Source organism: Nicotiana tabacum, chromosome 1 (assembly GCF_000715075.1).
Source record: "Nicotiana tabacum cultivar K326 chromosome 1, ASM71507v2, whole genome shotgun sequence".
NCBI classification, from domain to species: domain Eukaryota; kingdom Viridiplantae; phylum Streptophyta; class Magnoliopsida; order Solanales; family Solanaceae; genus Nicotiana; species Nicotiana tabacum.
Window position 1 is genome coordinate 164,393,567 of NC_134080.1, and position 18,785 is coordinate 164,412,351.

Below are 18,785 nucleotides of genomic sequence, written 5' to 3' on the forward strand. Positions count from 1 at the left end.
AGCTCGAGGAGAAGGCCAGGGTAGAACACCAACAATCAATCGAACTAGATTTTGAGGATGCCGATATCGTAGAAGAGATACTAGAGCCAACCAAGGATATTGAGGATACATATTTAGTTGACTCTAGTGTCATTAGTGTTGAGGATGTTGACAATCCCAATGTTTATGTAGTTGAGCGCATTGGTCCACACTCCAAGCATTTTTCCATATTGTGTTTCGATGATGATATGGAAATAGAGTCGTCTGAGCCATTTGAGGAGTCAAGGAGTAAGGAACAAGATGCCTACATTTTGGAATTCTTCGTGCCAGAAAGTCGAGAATACACACCTCATCCAAAGGCTAAGAAGTGCAGAATACTACATTATTTTATTAGGCCAGTCAGATTCGTTCTACCACCCCAGGAGCATGATCACAAAGCAGAATCAAAACTTGGGGTCAAATTCATAAGTTGAAAGTGGAGGAAAAAAGTGATTCGCGTCATGCCGTGACATTAAATCAAGCGCTTGTTGGGATGCAACCCAGCTTTACTGCTTTCCTTTTTTTTTTGTAGTGTCGATTTTTGATTTTCTAGGAGCATGGAAAGCAAAGCTATTGGAAGGATGCAACAGCATACCAGATGGTTGGAACTAAGTGTGAGGTACCCACACGAAGGATCAGGCCTGGGAGAAGTCTGAGTACCCCATAAACTGCTAGTGTCTCGGCCCTTGGCCTACCAGGGAGTTTCTTTTACCCTCTTATTAGTTATGGTGTGCATTGGGGACAATGCATAATTTTAAGTGTGGGGTAAGGAGATTGTCTGGGTGACTTTCTATGCTATTTTAGTTGTGTTAGTTTAATTAATTAATTTTTTTCTTGAGGGATTTAAGTCTAAAAAAAAAGATTTCCTTTGTAGGTAGTGTAATAATTCCCCCTTGGTTTTTTTGTGCCGCGGTTCTTTTCCAAGGGTTTTGATTGAATCGGGTGTAGTTAGTTTTATTTTTTTAGGAGTAGGAGCTAGTGTGCGATGAAATGAATTGCAGCAATATCTCTGAGCTTTGTGACGTCTTGAGAATAGTCAGTACTTTGGTTATGACGCTTATGCTCAATTGTTGACTCTTGTAGAAGTACCTTAAATTGTATGACCTTAAATTTGCTTAACTGCTTTGACTAGAGTATCTTGATGAGTCCAATCCTGAGTGAGTTATGTGCCATGTGTGTGTAAGGTTTGTATGATTCAGCGCATTGCATTTGATGTCTAGAACTTGCCCCGTGTGTTTGCAAAGCAAAATAGTAGTTTTGTTCAGTCTTGGAAGTGATATAGACGTTTCTTTGTTGAGCCAGATATATATTTTACCCGCCTACTTGTTACGTATCGTAGTTAACCCCTTTGAGCCTGTAATCCTGTTTCTTTGGCAACCATATTACAAGCCTTACTCATTTGTTTGAATTAACCATCTATTTGAACTTTTTCACCTCTCATGAGCAATTGAATTGTTATGAACTGTGTAAAAGTTAAAGTGTGGGGTGGTGGTTTGGCCTCTGAGTGGAACTAATGAAATAAGGAGAAAGGTGCACTGTATTGAAAAAAAATAAAAGCCACTTGAATTGAAAAAGAAAAAAAAAATTAGTTGTATTATTGTGAAAAATAATTCTTGATGGTGGTGGCTAGTGATATATTTGTGCTTAAAAAATTATGGAGTTAATATATATTGATGTGAAGATGGAGTTATGGTTTGACATAAGTGTGGGGTTTTGAACATAGAAATGTATGTATTAAAGTGCTTAGGGAGGTGTAGTCACTCCTATATCTAAATGTATCCTACCCGTCCCGCAACCTATATTACAACCAATTAAAGTCCTACTTGATCCTTGACTGAATGAGCTTGATTAGTAGAGTAGTACACTGTGAGTAAGCCTATGGTGCATCTTTTGTGGCATATGAATGTTATTTCTGAGAGTGAGTGAATTCGTTCTATCTTGAGTTCCTAATTGTTCTTAACTCTTATTGTGTGTGGAACTACTCTTTTTTGTTGTGTGAGGACACTTGATTCATGAAGAAAAGGTAATGTCAGTGACCTCTATGTTAGAGTAAGTGGGTGAGTTGTGAATAATGCACGGTACTTGCGAGTCAAATCTTAAGGTGAAGATGTTACACTTTTGTGCTTAGTCTATTTTAAATATTCTTGGTGTGATGAGTTATGAGAATTATTTAAAAATGTCGTGTCTATATAAAGTGTAGTTTTATTGCTCGAGAGTGAGCAATGGTTTAAGTGTGGGGTGTTGATGATCGGCTATAATTACGTATTTTAGTCGATTATTACATTACAATTCACTACACTTCAGTTTTGATTGCGCTTTAATCGCTAGTGTTTTGCACTAATTGTGTATTTTATGCCTTGTAAGAATATTTTCGAGCTATGTAGATATTATGGAATGAATTCAAGTGATTTAAAGCTTTGAAGTCTGGGTAAAATCCCAAGGAATCAAGCCGGGATTGTTTTCGGGGATCAACAGATGATAGTTAAGAACGAAACGAAGAATTGAGCAGGCATACGGTGCATTGTCTAGTAAAATGCACATAACTGTTAGCTCAAAACTCCGTTTGGGCTCCACAATATATCATTAGAAAGCTATTTGAAAGGCCTACAACTTTTATATTTTGTATTTTTGCGAATATCCAATAGCTAGGCATATGGTGCGGCGCGCCGCGCGTCGCACCTATGGAAATTTCCTGCAACCTGTCAGAATCAGCTCTCTAAACTTCCCCACAAGCACACCGCGTGGAGCGTCGCCCCATGCAGCGTGCATGTACAAATTTTACAGAGTCAGAGTCCTATTTTGTGCAGGAAAAGTTATTTCGTCTGGGCCTAACCCTATTTGGTATAAATATATGTAAAAACGCTATTTTAAGAAATGGGGGACATACTTTTGACATAATTTAGACCTAAGGAGGATAAGGAGAGGAGATTCGACCTAAGGAGGCGAGAAAACACTAGGAGCAAGGCGGAGAATTCCTCTACGAGTTTTTCACTTCCTTCTTCCTATTTTCATTATTGGTTATGAATTCTAGTATTGTTGTTATGCATACTATTATAAATAGCTAATTTGTTATCTAGGGTTTTGATGGAACCTATTGGAGGATGATTTTCCTATTACGTTAATATAGATTTGCCGTAGTATTTTCTCTATTTGTTCAACTACATTATTATTGTGGTTGGTTGAAGAGCTTTCAATCGACTGTGCCTAATTAGTATGTATTACTCGGGAGAGAGTGCATATTTACATAGTTGTTGAACAACATCACTCCTAACGTATATGAGGGATTAATATGGAGGGTTTAAAGGTGGGATTAGGGATAATGAAACCTTGAGTGCGATCCAAGTGAGCCGTAGTTAATGCCAGCTAGCATAATTCGGGAGAATATGTTTAGTAACTTATGGTAATTACTCAGGAGAGAGTTACGACAGCCAGAGCGCTCATGATCGATAGAGAATACTTAGGCAAATTTATAGAAAACGTAACGGGAAGGATTCCGACAATAGGGGAAATCATAACTCTAGACCTGCTAAATCTTGTCTCTAACTCTTAGTATCTTTAGTTGTTAATTTACTATTTTAATTTGTTAGTTAAGTAATTAGATATAAGAATCTTAATATTTATAACATAAGAATTGTTCGAGCTTGCCTTTTTGGTGATAGTGAACAATTGTAGCTAAACCTTAGTTCTATGTGGGATTCGACTCCGGACTTGTAAACCAGATTATATTTGCAATGGCCGCTTAGTCCTTTTTATAAGGCATAGTTGGGTGTAATCAATGAGCCTTATATTTTGAAATTTTCAATTCCGTCTATGCAAGGTGACACTCCTCGATTTAAAGCCAAAAAGTGCATGAGAATTTATTTAATTTTTAGCTCGCAACAATTTGTATCGCCCCAAGAGCATAATCATAAGCTTGAATCAAAACTTGGGGTTTAATTTATAAGCTCGAGGTAGAGGCAGAAAGTGGTTCACGTCGTGCCGCAACATTAAATCATACACTTGTTGAGAGGCAACCCGACTTTACTGATTTCTTCCTTTTTATTTATTTTTTTAATTTTTTTTTATTGTATTACTTTTGTTGTGTCATTTTTTATTTTTTAGGAGCATGAGAAGAAAATCCATTGGAAGAAAGCAACAAGTGAGTGTCACACCTCCTTTTTCCTGTAGGGGATAAGGGAGTTTTTCCAATTTATGACATTAATCGAAATGAGATTATTTTATTTATTCAGAGTCGCCACTTGGAATAATTATTGGTATCCCAAGTCATCAGTTTATTTTAAATCCCAAATCGAGGAAAATTGACTCTATTTTTGGTCCGCGAACACAGAAGACCGTGTAAGAAATTCTGTTAACCCGGGAGAAGGTGTTAGGCATTACCGAGTTATGTGGTTTTATCATGGTCGCTCAACTATTAATAATTGGCCTCATTATCTATTTATTACATGTTTTAAACCTATTGTGCATTTTCAACTTTATAACTGCTTTTTTTATTTATTTATGGATTTATTTTTGGAACAAGCCACGATTGTTGTACACTTGTCATTTTGGTACACATTGCAAACCGTGTCACATGAAATGTACCCGCAATTTATAACATGTTCATTTTTATTATTGTTCGAAGTTATGGCCGGGTCACATGAAATGCACACCCGAAAGGGATTTACGTATCATGACTATGCCACGGGAATCATACCCATAGTCACGATGATTTATTATTAATCGCGCCTAAAGCAAACTATGAATATTCATTGTGTATTATTACTTGGGTGATCGGGAAAGAGAGAAATCAGAAAAAAGCTTTGGGGACAAGGAAAACCCTCTTAATTGTTTTAGATACTTGTGTTTAAAGCTTTAGCATTTTGGCATTATTTTACAGAATATAGATTTTGCTGGATTTCGTCACACTTTGAATGAAGACAAACATTGGTATGGATTACATGTCAATCACTTGCTTCCTTCCCTCATCAAATTTAATGAAATATCTACAAAACCAGAGGAGGATTGCCCATATAAAGAAAATGAATATCTAGTGATGTTTCTGGATAAATATGGAAAGACCTTAACCCCTTTTATAGCAATTGGTACACTTTAGAGCTACGCAAACTCTAACCGACATGGCGTATTTTGAGGACCCACATATTTCGATTTAGTTACTTGTGCCAATGATAATCATACATTAAACAAAGCTCATCAAAGCTTTATATCATAATTGAGGGATGTGAGACCATAAGACACATTTATTTTGTGCTACTCATTCAACCACATACAGCTAACTGAAAAAATCATAATATAAAGGAATTTGCAAAAGATTGTGGTTTACCTGTTAAGAATTGCAACTGATTTAACCCATAGAAACAAAACGGTGAACAACAGTAAAAAAACACTTGAAACTAATGATAGGAGTGTATAACCAGATATCTCAAAGACCACCAAAGCAAACAATGTAACTATAAGAATTCCCACTATCACATCTTTTCCCTCCATAGAACAACATCCACAACTTGGTTGCCAAAGGAAAATGACTGATTTCAACAGAATAATGGAGGAAAAGGATGGGGTGGAGCTCGGCTAGAAGTATGAGCCAAAAGTCAGCAGTAAACTCAAGGATTTTTCCTTCTTAGAAACAAGAAAACTAGACCAATCGCAACCCCCTTTTTGAGACCTCAGCTTTCCTCAATTTTTTGTTGAGAAAAACCTTTCAGATCTTGATCTGAAAATTTTGCTTTTGAAAATCCCTTTTGCAAGAGTGAAGTTGAATTGTGTTTTGAGTTTTTGTGAAGAAGGGGAGGGATTGATTTTTGTTGAAGAGGGAGCCGTTAGGTCATTAGGAAGGGGGGATCTGATTATTTTTTGTGTCTCTCTTTTGTTGAAGAAGATGGAAACTGGAAACGACGCTCTCCTTCTGTTCTAAAGGGGAATGGTCTTATTAGGTCTCTAGGGTAAGGGTTATTTTAATGGTAAGGAATGAGTATTGGGCTAAAACAATTGGGCTGGAGTGTGGATAATTGGGTTATTTGGGATTTTTGGGCTTCAAATTAAACTGGCTCAAACGAAATTAAAAGACCAAATCTACTTTTTTTCTTTATTTTCTTTTGATTTTAAATTCTAACAAATGAAATCCTAAATTAAATCCTAACTTAAATCTAATTAGAAAAATTAGTTCTATTCATCTATTAACAAATGCATGTAAAATTTTAAAAATATTTTACTGGATTTTTATGTATTAATTCTAACAAATAAAAAGTAATTAATTCCTAAAGTGCAAATTAAACCTAAGATGACATGAAATTAAAATGTGATAATTTTTATGTTTTTTTCTCATGATTTTAAAATATTAAACATGCATGAAATGCAACTAAATAAATAAGAACTTCTAAAATCTATTAAAATTATTTTTGGTCTATTTTTAGGAGTTATTTTCATGTGGGGCAAATATTAGGTGCTCACAGCTGCCCCTCTTTGCTCGAGAACATGAAAAATTTTCGGGCAAAGATAAAGTGGGCAATTACGATCAATTTTTTCCCGTTTGGTACTCCATTTGGAAGCATTTTGAAAAATTTGACCGAACCTTGTTTCGGAGGTTGCCTACATATCCTTGACTATAAAGGAATCAGATCAGTGTAGTTCTGGAAATTTTGGTAGCTGAGACTACCGAAAAGCTATGATTTCACTGCTCTTGCTGCTGTTACTGCTTGTTGAGCTCTTTATTACACCAAAATCAAAAATAAAAAAGACTAACTAAGCCTACCAGCTATGAGTTATAAGATTTCTATCTATGTGTTTTTTGAAGCTTGATCTTGAATCTTGGCTGGTTCTTCATGCGAACTCTGATATGAATATTTATGCTTGATAGCTGTAGGTGATAGTTGATTTCTTCTTCAGCTTTTCGGATCAAGGCGAGACCTGCAAAGCTTGTGACTTCAATCATGTCTTGAGCAGTCCACATCTTTTCTTTGCTTCTCCACTTTGAGTTCACTTCTTTTTCTTTTCTCCTTTTTCTTTTATTCTGGATTGAGACTTCTTCTTTTGGTTGTCTCGAACCTTGTGTCTCGAGGTATAACCCGTTCAGACAGCAAAAAAAACAAATGAACAGAATTTTTCTGCCCCAGTTTTCACTAGGAAAATTTCGTGAGTTATTTGTAACAAAAACTCTATACTACTTTATTATTGAAAGCAATGAAAAGTCAGAATTGTGTATCCTTGGGAAAAAGAGATTAGTGAGTGGAGACTCTATATCTAAAATGAAATTAACTAGGGATTGGAGACCCTATTGTTGGAAAATCATCAACTAGGGAGTGGTGACCCGATGTTGGCATCAACTAGGGAATGAAGACCCTATGTTGGCATCAACTAGGGAGTGGTGACCCTATGTTGGCATCAAGTTATGCTGATATCAGGTTATGCTAGCATCAACTAGGGAGTGGAACCTTATGTTGGAAAATCATTAGGTTATGCCGGCATCAACTAGGAAATGGAGACCCTATGTTGGAAAATTATCAACTAGGGAGTGGTGACCCTATGTTGGCATCAGGTTATGCTGGCATCAACTAGGGAGTGGGACACTATGTTAGAAAAGTGATCAGGTTATGCTGACATCAACTAGGGAGTGGGAACCTATGTTGGAAACTCATCAAGTTATGCTGGAATCAACTAGGGAGTGGGACCCTATATTGGAAAAGTCATCAGGTTATGTTGGCATCAACTAGCGAGTGGGACCCGGACCCTATGTTGGAAAAGTCATAAGGTTATGCTGGCATCAACTAGGGAGTGGAGACCATATATTAGAAAATCATCAGGTTATGCTGGGATAAACTAGGGAATGAACCCTATGTTGGCATCAGGTTATGCTGACATCAACTAGGGAGTGAAAACCCTATGTTGGCATCAACTAGGGAGTGGTGACCCTATGTTGGCATCGCGTTATGCTGGCATCAGGTTATGCTGCATCAACTAGGGAGTGACGACCCTATGTTAGCGTCAATTAGGGAGTGAAGACCCTATGTTGGCATCAAGTTATGCTGGCATCAACTAGGGAGTGGAGACCCTATATTGGCATCAACTAGGGAATGGTGACCGTATGTTGGTATCGGGTTATGCTGGCATCAACTAGGGAGTGGAGACCCTATGTTGGAAAAGAGACTAAGGAGTGGAGACCCTATGTCTAGAATAAAATCAACTAGGGATTGGAGACCCTATGTTGGAAAAAACGCAGCTAGGGATTGGAGACCCTATACTACCATGATTTTGAACTTTTCTTCTTTTTTTTTTCTTTTCATTTGATTTCATTTTTTTTTCATCATTCATTTTTTTATTTTTTATTTAAGAGAGTGAGTAAAATGCGGGAAAGAAATTTGGAGGATACTTCCCTTTTTGGATTGTTGCTGCAAAGCTGTTTCTAGCCCTTGTGCAGTTTCTTTTTGGTCGCACCTGCTTCTTGCGAGGTTGCTTTTGGATTGCACCTGTTTCCTGTTTTTTCAAATAAAGAACAACTTGTCAGTTTGAAACGGTGGTTGGTTTTGTGGCCTTGATTATTTCAGCCACTTGATCTCGACCCTTTCAAGTACAGCTGGTTGCATCCTAAATACCGATTGCATTTCTGACCCTGAAAAACCTCTAGTTTTTCTAGACTTTGCCATGACGGTTGGTCGGTGGGACTCATCCTTTTCGACTTTATTTTGCTTCTGTAGGCCTTTCCCTTCTAGCTTGTTGTTTTTTTAAACTTCGGAGCATTAGGGAACTTTTGACTCCTCAAACTTTGTTGCAACGACTAGTCTCATGGGACTAAACCTTTTCCAACTTTATTTTTCCTTCATAGGCCTTTCATTTCTGGCTTCTTTCTTCCAACTTCAATTTCAGAGCATTTGGGGTACATTGGCTTTTCAAAGTTTTGCCGAGACGGTTAGCCACGTGGGACTTAACATTTTCAACTTCATTTGCTTTTATAGGAACTTCAATTTGATTTTCTCCTTCCAAGAGTTTTGATTTCGAAGCATCGGCCGCCATGGCCAGTCGAGGTCGACCTGATGCCCCTGACGAGATTGGGTGCATTTTTTGCATATTAGCTTGTATCAAATGAGAGCTCTGTAAATCAGTCTTACCATACCTTCTTTGTCTCAGTTTCAGAATAGAGTTAGACCGAAAGGGATTCAAAGAAAACAAACAAACAATGGAATGGACAAATGAATTTAGACAAGAGGTATCCCTTTCAGGGAAAGGAAAGAAGGACTTATTTAGAGTACATGTGGACTTCAATGAACATGACATTCCTTTTGGACTAGATGCCTGATCTGTATAAACCGTCTGACTTTCATAAATTCATCATAACTTTTGCCTCGAAATCGAGAAACCTTGCCCAGGACTGTGTCAATGTCGATAGTTGTGAGGATCCTCTTTTCGATTAGGGGCGCCCTTTGTGGGGTTTCACCAGATGACCTCTCTCATTTCTCTTCTCATTATCGCTTTATATTGCTGTTTGCGAGTTTTCACTAACAAGACTTTCTCATTTTTGATTTCTCTCATTTTTATTGTATCAGATCCAAACGATTGTATCCTCCAATTTGAACATTCTCGCTGATTGATAGGAAGGACTTGAAAAGGATTTGGGTAAAAAGAATGTTGACTAAATTTCAACTTTGGAATCTTTCAGGCAAAACCATTGCCGAGCAATTATAACTTCTGCCCCAGTTTCAACTTTGGGGAAATTTGAATTTTTATTTTGGTGTGACTGAACCCCAGAGAGAGGTTGCCTACGTAACCTTTCGGAATTAAGTTGAACGTAGTTCATGGAACTTTGTTTTTGATTTTTTTTCCTTTCTTTTCCTTTTCTTTTTCCTATTTTTTTTTTCAATTTTCATTTCATTTTCTTTTTGCGCTTTTCTTCCTTTTTTTGTATTTTTCTTTTTCTTCTCTTTTCATTTTTTTTCATTCATCATTTTTTTAATAATAACTTCCAGGTTGCAAAGAGGATAATCAAAGAATGGGAGCCGACTCAAAGAGTTTGCAAATGGTTGAATATTTGGATAGTGAGAAAGAAAGCCTTCTTCATCCAAATCGGAGAACATTAATGCTATATAGAGGATCCAACATATTACCTTTTGACTATATTTGCATTGACAGTTGTTTCAGGGACATTTCTTTCGACGTGTCCCAAGTACAACACACTCTTTTGGCAGTACTCTTGTTGCAATGTATGGACCTTTCCAATCTGGAACCAATTTTCCTTCAGTTGTTCCAGCTCTTTGTTTTACTTCCTTAAACTTATCTTCATTGCGATCTAATTCCTGATTCATTATTTCGAGGTCTGACAGCGTTTCAGTATCTAGGCATGAAGTCTGCAAGCATGTCATGTTATTGAAATCTGCATTTAACAGAATTGAAAAGAGAATAAGAAAAGTGACAAGATTCAGAAAAGAGACATTCCTGGACAGTAAAATATTAATTTTATTTGATTTTTTTGATGATTTTTTTTGAATTTTAAAAGATAGAAGGATTAACATCGAAAAGTAAGACAATAAAGTAAAACATCCGGATCACACCCTGAAATAATCCAGACGTAGAAAGGATAGCAAAACTGGCTACCGAGATTTCCGTCTGATAGGAAACTTTCAAGCTTGGTGACCATTTTTGGATTTTCTTCTATCTCGGCAATGGCTAAAATGGCCTTCAGTGTCGGATCAAATCCTCATTGTAAGTAGGAAACAAATTGTTTGTCACATCAGGAGCCTATTTGTCCCGTAGAACGATTCTTTCAACTTCAATCAAATCTTCAACTGCCCTTTTGAGGGTCCAACAGTCCGCTGTATTGTGCCCCACTTCTCCAGAGTGGTATTCATATCTAGAATTGGCTCGGTGCGAGGGGGGCTCGGGGTTTGGCGCCACTGGCTACACCAGACCTCGCCTGACTAGCTTTTGGCATAAGCCCAAGTATGAGGTGAACTGATTCTTTTTTAAAGGCTCTCTTGGGCGAGGATTATATTGGGGAACATTTTATTGGGGATTATATGGAGCTTGGTAAGAATGGGCATTTCTGGGAGGTGGAACTCAGTTTTGTGTATAATCTTATGACCGCGTGCAAAGTTGCGTGTTCATCACCACATACCACAAAACCAACCACCTGAACAGAACCTGGCTAATTTTCTCACACCACAACCTTGTTAGTTTTGAGACATTTAACATATAGGAAATCACATGTTTGGGTGCAATGCACCTAACAATTAAACGTTTCTACCATGTGTTTGAACGGTTGCATGTTTCATCCCGGCCTTAACTAACTCTTTCAGTATGTACCTCTTTTCTTTTATTTCTGCCTCTTTTTAATCACTTTTGATTTTTTCATTTCGTTTCTGTCACTCTTTTATTTTTTGGCACTCTCTTTTCTTTTTTGTTTTTGTTTTTGTCGCTCTTTTATTTTTTTGTCATTTTGTTTTCACTCAATTTTTCTTTCTCTTTTTTTTTAGTTTATTTTTCACTCAATTAATTTTATGGCTATGATCGAATCCGATGGGGATTGCCTACGTATCATGACACCGCATGAATCAGATCTTGCATAGTTCGGGAAGATTGGGAATGGAGTAAATAAACTAACTCTTCTTTTCTATTTTTTAGTTTTTTATAATACTCAGACCATGAAAGCATTTAGAATAAGAATATATATTTATTGTTTTGCATTTTTTTTCGAAAGAAAAGCTTTTAAAGAAGAAAGATTTTTTTTTTTTTGGATTTTTAGTTTTGATATAATTTCTTTTGAAAGATAGACTTCTAAAGATAATAGAAACTATATTTTTGAATTTTTTGTTTTTTTTTTTGTTTTTGAGTTGTTGAGAAAAAGGACTTCTAAAAAAGGTAGAAAATGTTTTTTTGTTTTTTTTTTGGATTTTGATTGTTGCCTCTTAATTTTCGAAAGAGGGACTTTTAAAAAAAATATTTCAAATTTTTGAGTTTTTCTTTTATTTACAAAAGTACTTCTAAAGAAAAGCGAAAATATTTTTGGACTTCAATTTTTCAATTTTTATGACATTTACGAAAGAAAGACTTCTAAAAAGAATATTTTTGGAATTTTGTTTGTGATTTTTTTTGAATTTTTGGAAAAAATACTTCAAAATGAAGGAAACCCATATGAAAGACTTCAAAAAGAAGGAAAATATTTTTTTGGGTTTTAAAAATATTTATATGTATATTTTTTTTGAATTTTCTAAGGAAATATTTCTAAAGAAGGAATTAAAGGAAAATATTTTTGGATTTTTTAAAATTGGGATCAGAACCGATGGGGTTTGTCTACGTATCTCACATTCGGTGATAATCAGACCTGCGTAGTTCGGTCAATTTTGACGGAACATGATGACTTTTAAAAATACTTGACTTATTTTCTTTCTCCTTTTTTTCTTTCAGACTTTCAGCAGAGTTTTCGAAATGTTTCAAACACCTACTTCTCACCCTTGTTTTTTTTCTTTTTGTTTTTTCATTTTCGTCTTTTCTTTTCGTTTTCTATTCTAGAAGCCAGTCAACATGCAAGCCAAAACAAACAGATATGCAAGTAGCACGTAATATGCATCAGGATGGTCTTTTTATTTCGGGTACACTTGTCCTAGACGGACCCAATCCCTGTGTTGAGTCCCCAAAGTCAAATGCACGTGATGCAAACAAGCATTCCTACTAGGGATCCAGTATGAGGCTATGTTGTTCTAGGTTTAAAACCTGGGTGTATTGTTCTATATCTGGCTTACCCGAGCAGACAACTTGAGTCGGGGGGTGTGTGGGGTGATAACTAGGGATTCTAGTCTATTTTATACTCCTTTTTGCTTGAGTTTTGGACTAAAAATGTATACAAGTAATCCCGAAAGCTTACATATTGTGCTTGTTTGCAGTGTTTGGTCAAAAAGTGACAAGGAAGTCAAAACCAGCTCAAAAAGGAGTGAAACCTACTCAAGTACCAAGAACAAGTCAAAGCACTGCTACAACAGTAAATCCACCGCAGCAGCAATAGCCCCACCGCGACCGCAGTACATTTGTTGCGGTCCGCGGTGGAAAAGATCAGAGAGATGCAATTTTGGAAGATCAAGTACTGCGGTTCGCGGTAGATTCTTTGCGGCCGCAATAGCCTCATCGCGGTCGCAATCCATTTTATGCTGTCCGTAGAGAGGGGATTCAGAGAGCTGGGAGTTTGGAAGTTGGAAGCCATCGCGGTTTGCGGTCCATTTTTGTGCGGTCCGCAGTGAAGCCACCGCAGCCGTGGTTGCTAGATTCAGAGACTTAGAAATGAAGCTAAAAAGCCTCACCGCAGCCGCAGTGCATTTTTCACGGTTCGCGGTACCTCCGTCAGGGGTATTTTTGTCCAGAAAATTTGGCCTTGTATAAATACTTCTTTTTCGCATTTTTAGGGTATCTTTATCTTAGCAGAGCACATGAACAGCGATTTTAGTCCATTTTGAGTAATTTGTAGCTAGTTTAACATTGAATCTTCAAATCTTAGCCTGTAATCATATTATATGAATTATTCTTCATCTAAATATTTGATTTATTTCATTATTATGAGTAGTTAGACCCATCAGCTAGGGTTGTGGCTCAACCCTAGTGTGGGTATTTGATGGGTTTTGTGTTTTAAGGCTTAGATTCTTGGGTGGTTGATATTTGGACTGATTTGTGTTTTTTATGTTGAATTAGTGGTTGCAGACACTAATTTGTGCCTTTTTGACTTGGGCTCTTCTTGAGAAAGAGAGTTTGAGTCTAGGAAAATCAGTCAACAAGGAATTTGGGTGTATTCAAGAGATTGATAGCCTCAATTAAAAGGTTAAACCTAGAGATAGTAATACACGACTTGAGCATATATTGGTTGCACAATTATGACACCCAATTGGTCTTGAGAAAGTTAATTAGGGCAAAGTCACTCAAGCTACCGAGGGTATAGAATGAGTAGTTTCGTGCATTGGCTATATTGCAATCCCCAACATAACAACTTTGCCTTAGGCTTTAGAACCCGTCAAGTATTCACCTAGGAGAAAGTCACTTCCCTAGTGCCTCGTTAACCTTTTGGTAAACCTTGCAAGCATTTATACTTAGTTTAATTTAGCATATTATTAGTATAAAAATTAGAAGTAACAAACAACCAAAGATGATTGGAAGTGTAATCAAGAGCACTATACACTGCTAGTTTAGGTAGAAATCCAAATCCAACATTCTAGCTCCCCGTAGATTCGATCCCGACCTTCTCGAGTAAAAGCTGCATCGACCGCTCTTGCCACTTTGTAGTGGTGTAGGGTTGGACCATATCACTTTTGGCGCCGTTGCCGGAGAGCTAACGGTTTTGGCTATCTATCTAAATAGTTTTGTGTATTGTTTTTCTTTCCTTCTATGTTACTATTGTGTGTGTCGCCAACTCAGGTACAAAATGGTGGCAAACAACGCACCACTTGGAGATCTTCCACCGGGGGAGGAGGTAGATGGCAATATTAATGATGAGGTTCCTATAGTGCCTCAAGCTCAAATGAGAAGTCGCCAGGCCAATGATAATTTTCCAGACCCTTCCCCGCCACCTCCAAGAGTGGCTCCTCGGGTGCTTCCAAACCAAGGATATGCTAGTGCAATTGTCCCACCCCAGATCCGGGCGGGCAATTCCAAATTAAAAATGTGATGCTGACTTTGTTGGAGCAGTGAGGGTATTTCACAGGTGCTCCCCATCAGAATGTTTACAAACATCTTAAGGGCTTCGTGGATACCTATTGGGGGAGCAAGCAAACAAATGTGTCTGAGGATGCACTTTGGTTGAGATTATTCCCCTTTTCACTTAGAGGGAAGGCTTTGATTTGGCTTGAATGACTTCACAACCATTCCATCACTACTTCGGATAAGTTGGCAGATAAATTCATTGCAAAGTTTTTCTTGCTGGGCTACATGGCGACCTTGAGGGATGAAATCTTAGCTTTCAAGCAGGAACCCAACGAACCACTGCATGAGATATGGGAGAGATACCGGACCATGGTAAAGGAATGCCCAAATAATGATATATCTGAGGCAATGATACAACAGACATTCTACTAGGGCATTAACACAACAAATAAGTGCATAGTGAATCAACTCGCCGGTGGACATTTTATGAACACACCGTACAATAAGGATAATGCAATATTGGATGAGATGGCTGACACGTCCTCCACTTGGCAAAGTAGAGCCAATGTGCCACAGGGTGACCCCACGGTCATTCACTTGCACAAAGAACTCCATGATCATGGTCAGGCAATAGCAAAACTGACAACAACAATGAAACAGCTAGCAAAGGCACAATTACAGTAGGTTTAAACTTCACGACAAGTAAATGCTATGGATGGTGTCAACATGCTAGTGAACAAAAGAAGGCAAAGAGGTCAACAGAACTACCTTAGTTCTGATCAATATGACCAAGATAGTGGTGGGTTCCAAGATGATGGGTATGATGAGCAGAATGAAGAAGTGCAATATGTGAACAACTATCAGGGACAAATGGGCAATTCTTCCAACCAACAACAATGAAGACCCCAAGGCAATTGGGGAATTCAACAAAAATAACGGAATAGTAGTTAGGGGAACAATAACCAAAATTCAAATTGGGGCAACCAGAGCAATAATCAGAACAATCAGGGTAATTGGAGTGGCGAAAACAACAACTGGGGTGGAAACAACAATCAAGGTGGTTGGAACAATAGCAGCCAAGAAAATTGGACGCAACGCTTTCAAAGGCCCCCAATGTATCAACAACCGAACAATCCACCCCCATTTCCATCCCAAGGTCCTAGTTCTTCCAACAATGAAATGGGGAGAATCGAAATGATGTTTGAATAGTTGATGAAAAAGAATGCTGACTCTGATGCCCAGTTGGCATCCCACAATACTTCAATCAGAAACTTGGTGGTTCAATTATGCCAAATCTCATAATCCTTGAGTACTCGCTCTAAGGGGGCTCTACCTAGTGATACTGTAGTCAACCCAAAGGGTGGGAATAATTTCGGGCATGTAATGGCGGTAACTACAAGAAGTGGATGAGGCGATGATGTGAATGCCTCTAAACAAAAAGAAATTTTGAGTGATAAATTTGAGTTGCAAGAGGATGAGATCGCTTTGGTGGTTGAGAATGTGACTGATAAGAACGTGAATGAGGAAGTGCGGACTGATATCCAAGATACCGAGGTGGAAACTCAGAATGACGTGAACCCGTCTAGGGAACACGTAATAGAAATACCGGAAATGGTTATGCCTAAAGCCAAGGCTCGATTTCCAAGGCCACCTCCACCTTATCCTCAAAGGCTTGCCAAGCCAAAAAAAATGAAAACTAATTTAAGAAATTTATTGACATGATGAAAAGCTTATCCATTAATGTGCCTTTGGTGGAGGCTCTAGAACAAATGCCGGGGTAGGCCAAGTTCATGAAAGACTTGGTGACAAAGAAAGGATCCATGGATTGTGAGACCATCAAGATGACCCACCAAGTTAGTTGTGACGACCCGACCCGTCGTCACGTGAGTTACTGCCCCGTTTCGCCCATTTTATGCTTCTTCATGTTTCATTTTCTATATTCGGTGTGTTAGAGTTAAATCAGATTGGTTTTGATAGGAAATGAGACACTTAGTCTCTTTTAAGAAGGTTTAAGTTGGAAAAGTCAACCGGACGTTGACTTATATGTTAGAGTGCTAGGATTTGAATTCCAATGATTCGGTTAGCTTCGGGGGATGATTTGTGACTTAGGAGTGTGATCGGAAGTAATTTTGGAGGTCCGGCATAGCATTAGGCTTAAATTGGCGAAGTTAGTATTTTGGCGAATTCCGGTTGATAGGTGAGATTTTGATCCGAGAGTCGGAATGAAATTCTGCGAGTTTCTGTAGCTTTGGGATATGTTTGCAAAATTTCAGGTCATTCGGACGTGGTTTGGTCGGGTTTTTGATCGAAAGTGTATTTCAGAAGTTTTTAGAAAATTAGGCTTAAATTCGATGAGTTTTGGGTAATTTGATGTTGTTTGAGGTGTTTTGATGATTGGAAGAGGTTTGAATAATGTTATGAATTATGTTGACATATTTGGTCGGGGTCCCATGAGGCTCGGATAAGTTTTGGAAGAGTTTTTGGAAGATTTTTACCGTTTGAGCATAAGCATGTAATGATCCAAAGGTCTATCTTTTGTTCTAGAGATCGAAAATTTATTTCGAGATTTCCATAATTTAAATAATGAATTATAGGAGTGATCTGGAAAGTTTGGTCTAATTTCATCAAGTCGCGATTGGGTTTTTGACGCGAAACATGAGTTAATTGTTTAACGAGCGAAATGGATATTGTACTGAGAAAACGAGCTTCGAATTGAGTTTCGATTGAAGGACTATGTTCTTATCATTATTTGTGACTCATAGGAACAAGAATCATCGAATTTCGAGTTTGTATGATGGAGTTAGAGCCATTTTAGTGAAACGAAAAAAAGGCTGCAATTTTTTTGGCTGCTGCTGTAATTTTTTAGCAGCGTGAACAGTAACCACGTGTGAATAGTAACCACGCGGGTGAACAGTAACCGTGTGCGGGAACAATAACCGCGCGGTGAACAGTACTTCCGAAAAATTAACATTTCATCCGCGAACCCAACCCATTTTTCCACCATTTTTGAGCAACCTCGAGAGCTTTTGGACGGGAATTGAAGGGGTTTTGACGGGAAGTGATTGGAGGTAAGTCCTATGAACTTAATATATGATTATATTGTGAAATCATCCTTGAAATTCATGAAAATATAGCCAAATTGTAAGAAAATAGGGCTTGAAATTGAAATTCTGAATTTGGGATTTGAGGGGCCATTTGTGGTCCGATTTGAGAGATTTTTGTATGTATAGACTCGTGGCGAGATAAGGAACCTGATGACGTAAAAATTTCTGAGTTTTGAGACGTGGGCCCCAGGCTCGGGTTTTCCCAAATTCGTGAATTTTGATATTTTTCGAATGTTTTCGATTGGGTATTATCCCTTTAGCAAAATGCGACATATTCGTTGTGATATTGGGCAGATTCGTCGCACGAGGAGGCTAATTTGAGAAGCAAGGGCATAGCGAGCTAGAGCTTTGGCTGGTTTGAGGTGAGTAATTGATGTAAATGATGTCCTGAGGGTTTGAAACCCCATAATTTCACATCGTAATGCTATATTAAGGTGACTTGCACGCCGGATAACGGGCGTGGAGTAGAGCACCATTAGGGATTGTGACATGGTCCGTCCCGAGAGATGTTTTTACCGTGTTTTCTACTTGAACTAAATTGAGAATCATCCTTACGTGGATTTAATTGTTACATTTGGGCTTCTTGCCAATTATTTGAATCCTTCAGGGATTGACATCACTGTTTTCGCATACATGCATATCATTTGATCTCAGTCCAAGTTTTTAAATACTGTTTTGCAAACTCATCCATCTTTCTAAGATTTGAAAATTTAAATGATATTTCTAAATGATATTCTGAGAACTACTGTTTTACAAATGCCTAAGGGGCTTATGATAATTTCTGGACTGCGCATGGATCGGGCTGCGCGCCGCAGCAGTGTTATATTGATATTGAGGCTGAGAGCCTGGTTGATTACATTGATATTGAGGCCGAGGGCCTGGTTGATTACATTGATATTGAGGCCGAGAGCTTGGGTGATTATACTGATATTGATATGAGGCCGAGGGCCTAGATTTGATGCCACGAGATGGCTTGATATTGCGCTTGGGCTGTAGGAGCCCCTCCGGAGTCTGTACACACCCCCAGTGAGCGCCGTCGACGATAAATAAAATGGATGGCTC